We start from the raw sequence: 13,832 nt of genomic DNA on the forward strand, positions 1-13,832 counted from the left end.
GGCCGCCACTAAACTGGGTCACAATGCACGGCTTTCCTCAGCACCCGTGACAATGAAAAAGCTGTAAGTGATATTTCAGAAAAGGCCTGCATGTCGGCACCACACAGGCACCTGCTGGGGTCCGTGTGGCTTCGGGATTCGCTTTCTTGGGATAAGCAACGCGGGTGCATCCGCGGGAAGATCTGTACTGGCGTCAAGAACGCTGCTACCTCCCGGCCAGTGTGGCTCGGTGGGTGAGCGTCAACCTATGAACCAAAAGGTCACAGTTCGATTCCTGATCAGGGCACATGCCCAGTTACAGGCTTGATCCCCAGTAGGAGGTGTGCAGGAGGCAGCCGGTCAGTGATTCTCTCTCATCATTGATGTCTCTCTCTCCCTCTCCCTTCCTCCCTTAAATCAATAAAAACATTAAACACACACACACACACACACACACACACTGCTCCCAGCGTGCCATGTCAGTGATTCCCACACTGACTTCTGGCCACCATGGAGGACGGAAGCTGGCCCTGCACAGGGTAGGAGGGATGCCCGTCCAGGGCGGCCCTCGCATCGGGCGTGGGGCAGCGAGTCCTGAAGGAGGTACCTGCTCCGGAGGTACCTGTGGTCAAGCCTGAGGACAGGCCAGAGTGAGAGGTCAGACACGCTCTATTTTGTTCAAGATTTGCTACATCTTCCTACAAACTGCTCGGAAAGGAAGCCCGGCCCCATTTCTGTAACTTTCTGTTGTGTGTTCCGCTCTCTGACCTTCATCAGTCAGAGCCTCTGCCCGCAGGCCCACAGTCCTCCCTCTCGCCGCTGAGCTGTAACTCAGGACTCGCTCCCTTTCCAAGAGCCTTGCCGTGTGGGCTTGCCCGTGTCGGCCTCCCCGTGTCAGCCTCTTCAAACGAATCGCACTCTGCGGGGCGATTTCCTGCCTCACTCCTAACTGATCGATTAGCCCTTGGGCAAGAGACGTGGAAGGGAAATGCTCACTGACAAGAATGGAAGTGAGGTGAACGTAGGATTAACATGCCTCCTGCTAAAACGCCCGCAGATACATGCAGAGTGCGCTCGGAAGCCAAATAATCAAATGCTACTGCTCCCGAGAATCACAACAGAAAGCTTATCCACCCAACAAGAAGGCAGCGGGTGTGCAGGCCCGGGCTGGCCGTCGTCCGCCCAGGAACGAGGCGGGAATCGCAAGCACAAGGGCGGATCCACCACGACAGCCTCGCAAAACTCACCAGGAACCCTCTTCTCGTCAGGAGACCCCTAAGTAGGTCACAGGCAGCTGAAAACGCCAGGCGGCAGGGAAAGTGTGATGGATGGCGACGTGTACATCATTTTGGAGGAAAAGTTGCCATTTTGTTATTCTGATCGAACCTCCGCTGCATTAAATTTATGAAATATTTAGGAAGAGGGTGTACAAAAATATCTACTCCAACAGAGAAGCTGAAAGTGGTGCTATACCATCTCCAACCAAGGGTTTTGATAATGCATCAGACTAAGGTGCTGCTTCCCTTAAACTGCAAACCCTGAATAAATGCTGATGATAGCCCCGGCCGGTATGCCCAGTGGTTAGCATGTCAGCCTGAGCACCGAGGGGTCGCAGGTTTGATTCCTGGTCAAGGGCACATACCTGGGTTGCAGGTTTGATCTCCGGCCCCAGTCATCGCACATGCGGGAGGCAACCCGTCAATGACTATTTCTCTCTCATATTTTAGAAAATCATAAAGCATTTGTAGTTTAGTGGAGACTGGTCAGGGCATATGCCCTGGTTATGGGTTCCATCCCCAATGCGGGGCGTGCGGGAGGCAGCCAATCAATGATTCCCTCTCATCATTGATGTTTCTATCTCTGTCTCCCTCTCCCTTCTTCTCTGAAATAAAAATATATATTTTTCATAAAAAGGGTCATGTCTATTTTTTTAAAGCAGCATGCTAGACCAATGTCACCTCCTTCTGCACCTAAGAGATAGCACCTGGCCACAAGTTCACCCACACGGAGGCGTGCATGTCCACTCCAGGCCGGCGCTTGCTTCGGGGGGCGGTTCAGGCTCTTCAGCAACACAGTGAGGAGCAGAAGGGCACTGAGACGGGGAGGCGGGGAGAGGCCACGAGCGGAGCACCCGCAGACCGGAAGGCACTGTGCTCTGTGGGTTTCAGGCTCCGTGGATTTCCAAGGTCCCCCAGCATCACACGTTTAAACATACACTTCACATGCACCCCACACTGAAGTGTGAGCGATCCGGAGTCATCTCAGCTCTTGCGTTCCGGGTTCCACGGAAAGTAGTTACTGACTGCGTAGCCACCCCGCCCGCTGATGAGCTGGAATGTGCCACGCCTGCTGCGCTCTGCAGAAAATGGGAGGTTTTACACTTCATGTGGGGCCCTTAGGAACCCATAAATCGTTGTCACACTCTGTTTGTTGTGCACCCTTTTTTTCCCTTAAGTAACTGCCTACTGGAAATCTCCTGGCTTTTAGATATTACATCTCTCTTTACAATAACCCCGGGAAGACAGACGTGGGAGGCAAAGCCTTCGCTTTCTGAAGGGTTTGCTCAATCCCAGAGCTGAAGACTGGTCCCCGGGCTACCGCGCTGTAGATCCGAGGGCGAGACAGGCCCGCGATGCCTCCCACTCCGCCTGCGCTGTGTTAAAGCGATGGCAGTCACTGCCACACTGAGGAATTAGGAGTTTTCCATAAATAAACGTCATTTCCAGCTTTCCTTGAAAAATCAGAAAACCCCGTTGCTTTGGGCCCTTCTTTCGCACGTTTAAAACTTAGTTTGAGCGAAACCACAGCGGCCCCGAGAGGAGGAAGACAGGTTCCCGCTACCGACACAGGCCCTTCCTCTCTGCCTGGCACCAAGCAAGCACTGGACTCCCCATTTACCAGGGGCGGGTACTGTGCCTCCCTTATTCATCCTCCATCTTCATGAATAAAATGCAAGTGACTCGGGGGGACCTTGTTTGTAGCCTGCTACCCGGGAAAAGAATCTCTCCATGTATGTGTGCTGACCCAATGTAACGTGAGATCAAAATGTTGCACAGAGAAAATGTAGTGACATTAACATGAAACAGCAGTAAGTGATTCTGGGGAAATCCCCCAGCAGGTTCCCACGTGAAGGGGGTTAGGTTTCCAGGTTCCGGTCCAGCAGATCTTATCTCCTCACTGATCAGATGTCTAAACAGAACGGTCTTCGTGTTCCTGTGACACCCACAGGGGAAACCACAGCACAGCAGCCTTCACTTTCAATGTCCAGGAACAGGTTTAGTGACACCATGGAGCCCGCACACGGGGACGCCAGCTTTAGGTAGGTGCACAGAAGGCCCTTTAACCACAGGAGAAACTGACCAAGAAGCATCACTGAGGTCCGGCCAGCGTGGCACAGTGGTTGAGCGTCCAGCCATGAACCAGGAGGTCACGGTTCAATTCCCGGTCAGAACACATGCCAGAGTTGTGGCCTCGGTCCCCAGGAGGGGGTGTGCAGGAGGCAGCCGATCAGTGGTTCTCTCTCATCATTGATGTTTCTCTCTCTCTCTCTCTCTCTCTCTCTCTCCCTCTCCCTTCCTCTCTCTAAAATCAAACATATATACACACACATATATATGAAGCATCACCTAGTGAAAGGAGCACCTTCCAACACAGGACACGCACTATTACTCCTTTTAAAAATATGTATATTATCATACGTATGTACATTTGCATGTGTTAGATTCCGTAATCATGCCTTTTAAGAGCTAGTATTTACCATGTCTAAAGTGGCGATCTCTGGGTGGAAGATTGAGAAGTAATGATCATTTTTCTCCTTTTTTACATTTTTTTTTTAAATATATTTTATTGATTTTTTACAGGGAGGAAGGGAGAGAGATAGAGAGTTAGAAACATCGATGAGAGAGAAACGTCGACCAGCTGCCTCCTGCACATCTCCTACTGGGGATGTGCCCGCAGTCCAGGTACATGCCCTTGACCGGAATCGAACCTGGGACCCTTCAGTCCTCAGGCCGACGCTCTATCCACTGAGCCAAACCGGTTTCGGCGCCTTTTTTACATTTTTAACTAAAGATTGTTTTTTGGTAAGAGAATGATATCACACCGGCTCGGGCTGCGGGGCAGCCCCAAGTTGGAACCATCAGTTGAGACATCTTACGGGTGATTTTCCTCGGGTTTACAGGGAAACGCGATACACACGCTGATAAAACTCCTCTCGGGGTCTCCCACACCCTCTACTGTGACAGGCAGGTCCTGACGCCCGATTATCCCTGGTCTTCTTGGGAGAGGTGAGCCCCAGGGGTGCACTGTCAGAGTTGATAAGAACAGACAATCATAAGAGTTCAAACATGTTCCTCTGACCTCAGGGAAATGGGGGAGAGAAGACAACGGGGTCATAGAATATTTCCACAGAGTCCGCATTTTTCAGAAAACCACTTCCTTGAGCGACTTGCAAGCATCCAACTCTGGTGTAACTCCCTGTGTAGAGACAGTAGACAGTTTTAGATGAAAGCAGGGTCCCTGCCAAATCCACCACTCAATGGAGAAGGAACAATAGCAAGAACGATAAAAGCCGATCTTTCCACATCGCACGACTTCTCGTAACAACAGACCCAAGAAGAAAGCTCCCCACCTCAGAACTGCAGCCCGACCTGCTTCCCCCGGCCCGCTGCACCCTGGCCCATGGCACCGCCGCCAACACGGATGGAAGGACCGCAGTCACGGCTCCTCTGCTGCTCTCACTCCGCGCCGGCACCCAGTGCCTGTGTGAGCGTCCTCTCCTCCCCAGGGAAATGCAGAACCAGCCCGCCGTGGTGTCCATCGTCCTCCCACCCTGACATGCTGCTTTGATGGCACAGAGAAGAAACTGGCTGGAGCCCCTGTGGCACTGCCGGGCCTGCTTCCGGAGACCAAGCTGCCCCATGGGCTCCGAGGGCCAGCCTGTGGGCTCCTTGGGGAGCATGGCTGTCAGTAAAGATTCTCCAGCCCCTCAGGCCATGAGGGGCAAGGTGGCACACAGTCATCGTCGCTGAGGATTTTTATCGATCGTGGTCACGGTCCCCCGGCTCCGCTCAGTGGGACAGACGTCCTGTGGTCCAGGAATGATGACCGGGAGGTGGAGACGCTGTGCTCCACGCTCACGAGGATCCTGCTGATGTGAACGATGACACTGGACGATGGACGATGAGAACGAAGCCAGAAGTTACCGAACACTACTGGTAAACCCACATCCGGGACAGCGAAGAGAGGACTACGCGCAGTGACAGGCAGAGAGCGAGAGAACCAGAGCGAGCCGAATGAAAATTCCGTGAATGCCACGTGACACAAACTAGAGCGAAAAATCGGGGGGGGGGGGGGGGTATTGAGTTGATAATGCACATTCCATACAACGTTAGATCTTCGCTGTCCAGCAGCTCATTGTATGAGCGGCCCACCGTCCGTGGGCAACGGTCGCTCTGTGAACACAGGCGAGGCAGGCAGACACCATCTCCTACCCAATGAAACAGGCTTTCACATGCCTTCACCAAAACTGTCATTAAATCTCCTTTCTAGTGAAAAAGACCCTCATCAACAATCTCATTATTCCCTCTGAGAAACGGACCAGTTTCCCATCCAATTCTTCTTCCCCCGAGAAAACGGCCACAAATCAACTCCCACCCACAAAGGCGGGGGGCTTAAAACAGGGGCGTGCTTGTCTGGACCCACACACAGCGAGGCATTGATCCCTAGAAACACACCCACGAGAGGGTCCAGTGGAGATCGCCAAGCATCAACCGCCTAAAACGCGGAAGGCGGGATCAAGATCGCTATTCGAAGGCACCGTGAGAGCCAGCCTGGAGGGAATGAGGTGTCGAAGAATCCCAGGCATGTTGACTGGGAAGGCAGATAAGCCTTTCTCCCAGAGCGCAGGCAATTTAAAGAACAAAATAATGGGAAAGAGCAGAGCTGGCTGCCAGCCAATCACAAGCATCAGTAGATCCAAATGTCAGGGAGACAACAGACCACCCTGGGCGGAGGGATGAGAGAAACGGCGGCCTGAGCGTGGCTCACCCAGCGTCTGTGAACACTCCCAGGACCAAGCTCATTCTGGGCTCCCCAAAACTGGTAATCTCAGCTCTGAGCTTCCTTCATCTCCCCCTTGGCTTTCTTTCTAACAACCTTAAACAGCATGGAGCAAGCTCCACGCTCTGGCACTGGAGCCCAGGACACTCAGGATAAAAAACAGACTTTCTCAAGATCCCCCCAGGAGTTAATTAGAATAAGAACAACAACTAATATTCCCTCCGTGAGAGGAGGGAACTGCTCATGGCTATGAACACAGCCTGGAACAGGACCTGCCACAGCGCAGATTCCCGGTAAATACTTAGTCAACCAAGAAACAAACCAACAGCGAATCGTCATCACGACGCACTAGTATGCATTAGTACAATGATCATTTGACACTGGGAGCTCCCCGGCTGAGGACCAGGATCCAGTCTTTGCATCCATCAGACCCCAGAGTGAGAACCTCCTGCAAAGACGGTAACTGCTCAGTCGTCTTCATCAAACACACCAGGGCATTCCCCCTGCGGCACACTGACTCCTTTCTGTGGCAGGTTAAGAACTTTTCAGAACTTACCTCTCTGGGTCCGCCGGCCCGGTGAAAGCAGGCCATGGTGTTCCTGAGAGCACCCTTGATGACAAAGGCCTCAGACCCCTCAGAGGCACGGTCACTGCAAAGCCGACCATTGAAAAGACGAAGGGTTCTATGTCAATTGCCGTTTGCCAAACATTTTTAGAAAGCATATTAAAATTCACGCCTCGCAATGTGAAGTCAAGAAAATCACAGTCCTTTTTCCACGGAACAGAGAGAAAGCGAGCTCCCGTCGGCTATCGTCTCTAAGCTGATATTCACGGCGTAGGGAACTAACTGCCACTTACGGAAATCGCTGTTCAGCACTCTGTCCGTGGAATAACAACTGTGCTTCACCAGAAAAGCTTGTCAACTGAGAACCATTAGAGCTTGTTTCTCTGCGGGATATAACTTGCTATTTGCTAGATTCTGGAGCTTTTATTAATCCTGGTGAAAAAAAGCAGCCCTGGCCCATCACACCTTAAAATCTGCACAAGATGACATAAAAGACAATAACCACCAACACCCATGCGAGCCGCCTGCATCCATCCAGCTTTGGAATGAACACAACCACAGCATCTGCTGGGGGGCGGGGGCTGGCGGGGGAAGCGGGTGCTTTGGGACCCATTTAGCTTCTGTCCGAGCCTGGGGCTGGTCTCTATCAAGAATCCAAGTCAAGAATCAAGTCATGACCAAAGGTCTATCTCATTTGTGCCCCTTTGAAACAGTGAAGGAAATTCAGACAGTTAAATAAAAACAGATGTAGGGAAATTGTATCTTGTAACAAAGGATAAAGGTGAGGAAAAAAAGTAAAAACCAAGATAAGGGGAAAGAGTCTCCAGGTTGGAAAAGAAGAAAAACGGCCTCCGGGGGAAACTGACACCTAATGCTCCTGCTTCCAACCAAGGTGAGACAGGAGGAACCGTCTGAAACAACCAAAAAACTGGGGAAAGTATATGTAGCAAAAGGGTTGCAAGACAGTGGATGTGCGGCATACACGGGAGGGGAGAGCCCTACGTTTGCCCCTGCTCACTGCCTGGAGCGAGGGGCCAGTGCACGGAGCCCTGAGAGGCCCTCATGCCTCCTGGAGTTGAGAAGAGAGTTGGGAGTCTTTGGAGATCGAGGAAGCAGAGAGGAGAGAGCTACACACTGAAAGTACAGCAAAGGCCTGTAGGAGTTTCCCCGAGTACTGAGAAGAATGCACGCACATCATGAAAGTACGGGTCTGGGATAGAACCACCCTAAAGGGTTGGAAGGAACAGTGTGTGGGACCCGCACCAATCCCATTCCCACAACCGGAGTGGAAAACCTCATCACTCACAGATATTGGGTCGAGGATGGTTTTGCCGAAGTCGTGGGTCAAAAGAAGCCCTGGACCAATCTCCGCTCAGTCCTAACATCCCTTAAGAGCAAGACCCAAAGGGTCAAATGAGCTGACCTCAGAGTGAAGGTGGAGAGTATTGACAGGAATTCAAAACACCCATTACCCAAAAAGGTTAAATATCAAACCTGGCATTTCCCCCCAGAATTTAAGGAAGCCTCTCCTAAAAGTTTGTAAAATACCGCTCATCTTTGGACAGGCTTGATTTTTGTTTGAATGTTTGAAGGGAGGCCTCCCACTGAGATAAAAGAAGAGTGAACTATGGCAGTGGCTTGATCAAAACTCAATGGCTCTATTCCTTGGCTTTAAACAAACTACACAAATCAAAAAAATTCTTGGTGTTTATTTGCCCAGAAACATTTTTAGCATTCTATTGAATGCACATAAGTTCTGTAACATTCCAGGAAAAAATATTTTGGAAAGACCAACTGGGCTTCCACACCGTCAACATCTGTTTCTGTAGAAAGGGGAAGGTAGTCGTTGCTATGAATGGCCGTGAAAGTAGTCCTGATGCTTCTGGTTAAGCAGAAGCCACATGGTGGAATCCACTGGGCACTCATTGAAAACGGAGAACTCTGGCTCCCAGGGCATGTGGCCTCTGCAGTGTCCACTCTCATGGTAAGGAGACTGCCCCGTGCTCTCTGCAGCTTCCACTCTCACGATAAGGAAACTGCCAGTTCTGATTTTGTGCTGCCTTTGGAGTCTATCCAAGATCTCCTGTTGTCAAGACACACTGAGAATGCCACGCCCCCCAAGATCCAAACTCGATGTGACAACACCTGGGCTGCTTTTGTTTCCTTCAGATTTCAAAATTAACCGTTTCAGAGGGTGGCATTAGACAGGTAGATCCACTAACTGTGACAATACCCTGTGCAATGGCCTTGCAGGCAGACAATCCTAAGAGGAAAATAAGGCCACTGTCCACAGTTTTTAAAGAGAAAAATAAAGTATCAGGTAGACATGCACTACTGCATCCCTCTAGGCATGATGCTCATGCCGAGAATAATTAGTGCAGCAAGAACAAAGAAGGTGTCCTTTTTTTAAGGTTTAGGAAGGAGGGCGATGGAATCGCAGAATATGGGTGGCTGGAGGTTGTCACAAAAGGTTTCATGAGTGAGTTGGAAATCCCTCAGGGCTTTAAGGGCGGGAGGTCAAAATCCCCCAGAGGAGCAGGTGGGATGTTTTGGCAGCAGGATGAGTCCTAGGATGGAGGGTAAATCCAGTGGCACCATCACGAAAGGCCTTGAAGTTTCCTCATACCTATTAGTTACACTTTTTTAAAAAAAATTTATTATTGTTACTTTTAATCCTCACCTGAGGACATTTTTTCCATTGATTTCTGGCTGGAGGCAAAGACCAACAAGAAGTTAACATCTAAATGCGAGAACTCTATCAGAAGGCTGATGGACTTTGATATTCAGCAAGGGCTGAGAATCAGCATTGTATTACCCTGCTGCTGGCTGAATGGCTGAAGGCAATCCCCTAACCTGATAATCCTTTATTGTTTACCAAACCTGACCATTGATGTCTGTTTGCTTTGCTACAGGGCAAATGTGTATTCTAGTAAATAAAAAGCTATGGGTCCGGACATTTGGGCAGCCACTCCACGAGAGAGTAGGCCTCCCCCTGGTTCCCCCATGCCTTCTAAATTTATATTTCTTGTCTAGTATATCCATTTATGTGCAGCCCCTTCTCCAGATCCTGAATCCTCGCTGCAAAAGGTTGTGGCAATTTCCAGACAGAGTAGAAGGGAGGAACAGGGGGAAAGAGACTGAGAGAAAAAGATGTGAGAGAGACACATTGATTGATTGCCTCCCACACATGCCCTGACCAGGGCCGAGGGCAGAACCCGCAACTGAGGTACTTAACCTTGACTGGGGATCGAACCTGTGACCCTTTGGTTCTTGTGTTGGCGCTCTAACCCCAGAAATAATTAAACTTTTTAGATGCAGAATTATCAATGACAGTGACCGACAGAGGCTTTTAAATGACCTCCTCTATCAAGCAGAAGAGGCCACAGAGGGAAGAAGGAGTTAGGAAAGGACTGTGTACACAGGACACGTTTGGGTGGTAATTTCAGAAGTAATATATCTAAGAGCGATCGCAATCAGTTTTAGAGGAAATCTTAATAGGTCAGGAAAAGATCAGAGAAAAGAATGGCATTTTCGAATAATTAAAAAATTTTAATTTACACCTGGCTGCAAGTATTTTTTCAATAAAAGCTTGAGAACATGAAGGAAAGAACATCCAAGGCTGGCTCCAGTGAGAGGATGTTATTATATGAGATGATGTGATATCGCTATAAAAATATTCAGGCATTTTTTTTAAAAGGCAAAAAAAAAAAAAATACTCTTACAGTTTCCTAAGACTATTCCAGTTTATTTCTCAGAAGACTTATTTTTAATTAAAACCTGAAAGAGATCTAACAAGATAGATCCGTACAGGTCTATTTTAGGTCTACAAGTATTCACATATGTGTAGATATAGACAACTAGTTTTATCTATTTTAAGCTACCTTTTCACATCCAAATCCCAACACGCTTCTTTAAAATATATATATATATATATATATATATGTTTTTAATGATTTCAGAGAGAGGAAGGGAGAGGGAGAGAGAGATAGAAGCATCAATGATGAGAGAGAATCCTGGATCGGCTGCCTCCTGCAGGCCCCACATTGGGGATGGAGCCTGCAACCCGGGCGTGTGCCCTGACTGGGAATCGAACCGTGACGTCCTCGTTTATGGGTCGACGCTCACCCACTGAGCCACACCGGCCAGACCCAATGCTGCTCTTAAACAAAGTGCTACCAAGACAAGCAACGTTGCATCAATAGACGATGAACTTTCCTTCAACATGACTTCCCCTTCAGGACAAGCTCCTGAGCTGGGTTTCTTTGGCGTCCTTGCCACAGTTACGCTGTTTCACGGATGAAGCCCCAGAGCTGCACGGGGTCAGACCTATTCCCCACACACCAGCTCAGCATCTGTCCCCACACCCCATCCGAGTGGCCGCAATGACTACACAAGAGGCGGGTGAAGGGGGGGGGGGCTCTGTAATAGTGTCAACAATAAACAAGAAAGTCTTGGGGCTACCCGACCTGCGCCCCGCCTGTCCCTGCGCTGACGTCACGCTCCCCGCCGCCATTTCTGGGCTCTTCACGCTTCCTCTCACCCATCTCCTCTTACAGGGTCACAAGCACAGGCCCGTGAAAGCTGCTCGATCTGCACCGCCTGGACACCGGCCTGTGCTGGGCTCCATGGACACAACTCGCCCAGGCGCTTCCAGCATCCTGTGCCGCTTCCCACCGCACCAAACTGAAGGGAGCTACAGAGCCAGTTCGACGCCCCCCTCCCCCACCACCGGGTTTACTTGTCTCAATTACTGTTATTTCAAACGTCTCCTATGGAAGGAGACTCAGTTCTCTTCCCCATTCAGAGCCTCGAGCTAATAAAAGCACCGATTCCTACTGACAGGCCATCATTCTTGGGCGGCCCACAGGCCTTCAACTACTAATTATAGCACAATCTCTGGCCACGGCAGGACCCCAGGGCGCTATTTACAGCCTGCTCCTCGGATCAGGTTCAGGGGTTTGGAGTTCAAGGGAAGGACATGCCTGGAGCCACGGTCAGCCTTCGGCGCCGCAGAGGGGCCCTGCCACCGAGCTCAGGCAGGTGGGAACATCCTCGCTCATCTCACAGGTGTGAGCGGGTGCATGTGCGTACCTTCAAGAGGATTTTCCTGCAGGAAAGACACATCATCCCACTCGCTTCCTGCCACCCCATCCCTAGTTCTCAATAGTCCAGGAAGGAACGCCGCCCGCCCTGGAAAGCTCACGAACCAGCACAACGCAGCAAGTGCCGTCGGCTGCCAAGCCAAGCGTCACAGACGGCGGAGTCATGAAGAAAGGGCTCTCCCAGGCGCTTGGCTGGCTCCTTTGGCTGTGAAGGGAGGAGGGGATGTCCCTGGACGGCCGGCCACACCTGCTGGAGGCGTCCCCGGCCTCTGAGTGGCCGTCACTGCTGACCTCTGACCTCGTGCACATGGGAGCTTCAAGTCCGCCCCTGAGCCAGAGCAGGTTCACGCTCAGAATCTCTTGGCGCCGAATCAACAGGGCCCCATGACAGGAGGGAAAAAACAATTTGTTCTATGCAGCCATCCGGTTTTTTAAGTAAAAGCGCTGCTTAAAACAGGGCCCTGCCACAGCCCCCGCGTGGGCTCCCCTCCTTAATGAACATCTGAGCCTTTTGCTGCTGCCCGGCCCCAGCAAAGACCATCGCAGCTCTCACAGTGCTCTACTCCTCTTGACCTCCGTGACGTGGCTCTCCTTCTGCTTTTTAAAAAATATATATATATTTTTTATTGATTTTTTACAGAGAGGAAGGGAGAGGGATAGAGAGTTAGAAACATCGATGAGCGAGAAACATCGATCAGCCGCCTCCTGCACGCGCCCCACTGGGTATGTGCCCGCAGCCAAGGTACATGCCCTTGACCAGAATCAAACCTGGGACCCTTCAGTCCGCAGACTGATGCCCTATCCACTGAGCCAAACCGGTCAGGGCTCCTTCCGCTTTTATCTCCCTCCCACCTGGCAGTCTCCAGTCCTCTGAGGTCAGGAGCGGCCGGCCCTGCGTGTGCCCCCCTTCCTGCCTGGTGGAGTGCATGCACTGTGTCAGAGGATCAATAAACAATGACTACAGAGAAGATGTCTTCAGTGTCCCTGTGAAGGACAGCGTGGCGTTAAACTGCCCCTGCAGACTGAAATGATAAGTCTCATCGTTCCCCCGCCTGAAACCAAACAGGTCAACATGTGCTTTTCCCAGGTCTCTCACTGCCCCACCTGGAAGGGCTCCACGTCAACAGGGATATTGTACAAACTAGGAAAGTGTTCCGTTCTGAGTGTCTTCCGTCTTCTCGAAGGAATGCAAGGATAATCATCCTGAAGATTTTCTTTTTTTACATATAAATTTTTATTGGTTTCAGGGAGGAAGGGAGAGAGAGAGAGAGAAACACCAATGATGCCAGAGAATCATGGATCGGCTGCCTCCTGCACGCCCCCTACTGGGGATCGAGCCCGCAACCTGGGCACGTGCCCTGACCGGGAATCGAACTGTGACCTCCTGGCTCCTAGGTCGATGCTCAACCACTGAGCTAAGCTGGCCGGGCCCTCTTGAATATTTTCTAACCTTTGGATGCATTTTTAGTCACACTGCCTGCCAAGTGCACACCTCCTTACCAGCCTGGCCTTGCCCTCATGGGGGGAGGGGGTACTGACAAAGGGATGGACGAGCTTTAGAAGAAGGTGCCCGGCACAATGTGGTTCTCGGAAATAAAGCGCGTCCGCAGTCACCCTCGAACCTCGTCCCAGGAGCTTAGAGCCGCCCCTCCTCTCTCTAGCTGAAAAGACGAGGCCGACAAAGCCCCAGCTCACTCCTCTCTGCACGTGTGGACAATCGCAGGGGGGTTTCTCCCGCACCTGGCTCAGCTCATTCCTGGAAACGGGCGTGGAAATGGGTCCCCGAGTCATAACCTGCCCTGTCCGACGCCACAGCCCCTGGGAACCGTAAACACCTTGTCTTCTCTCTCAAAGGCACTAACACAGGAGCTTCCAGCTCCGTTTGCAAAGCTTTAGTCAGCCCTCATCTGTCTCTGTCCGCCGGAACCCAGAGAGCAGACGTTCCCCCTTTAGAAATTCTCCTGTGAAGAAGCACCATCTGTGACCAGGTTACCAGCCGGCAAATAGCATGACAATGGGGGCCGGTCAGCAACCCCTTCCCTTCCCTGAAGCCTCACTGAGCACCGGCACCAGACCCGCCCGCGGGCTCTAGGCCTGGGCTCCGAGTCCCCGTCGGAAACCTGAAC

The 13,832-nt window shown here is 51.2% G+C and overlaps 1 protein-coding gene across 3 annotated transcripts in view; it reads right to left on the bottom strand.

The window, feature by feature from the left end:
- The window catches only part of DOCK4 (dedicator of cytokinesis 4), a 197,137-nt gene that overhangs the window by 108,501 nt on the left and 74,804 nt on the right, over positions 1 to 13,832 (bottom strand). The gene's annotated exons all lie outside the window — the stretch shown is intronic.

The sequence above is a fragment of the Myotis yumanensis genome, unplaced genomic scaffold (genome assembly GCF_028538775.1).
Source record: "Myotis yumanensis isolate MYYU_CA2020_CCGP unplaced genomic scaffold, mMyoYum1.0.hap1 SCAF_9, whole genome shotgun sequence".
NCBI classification, from domain to species: domain Eukaryota; kingdom Metazoa; phylum Chordata; class Mammalia; order Chiroptera; family Vespertilionidae; genus Myotis; species Myotis yumanensis.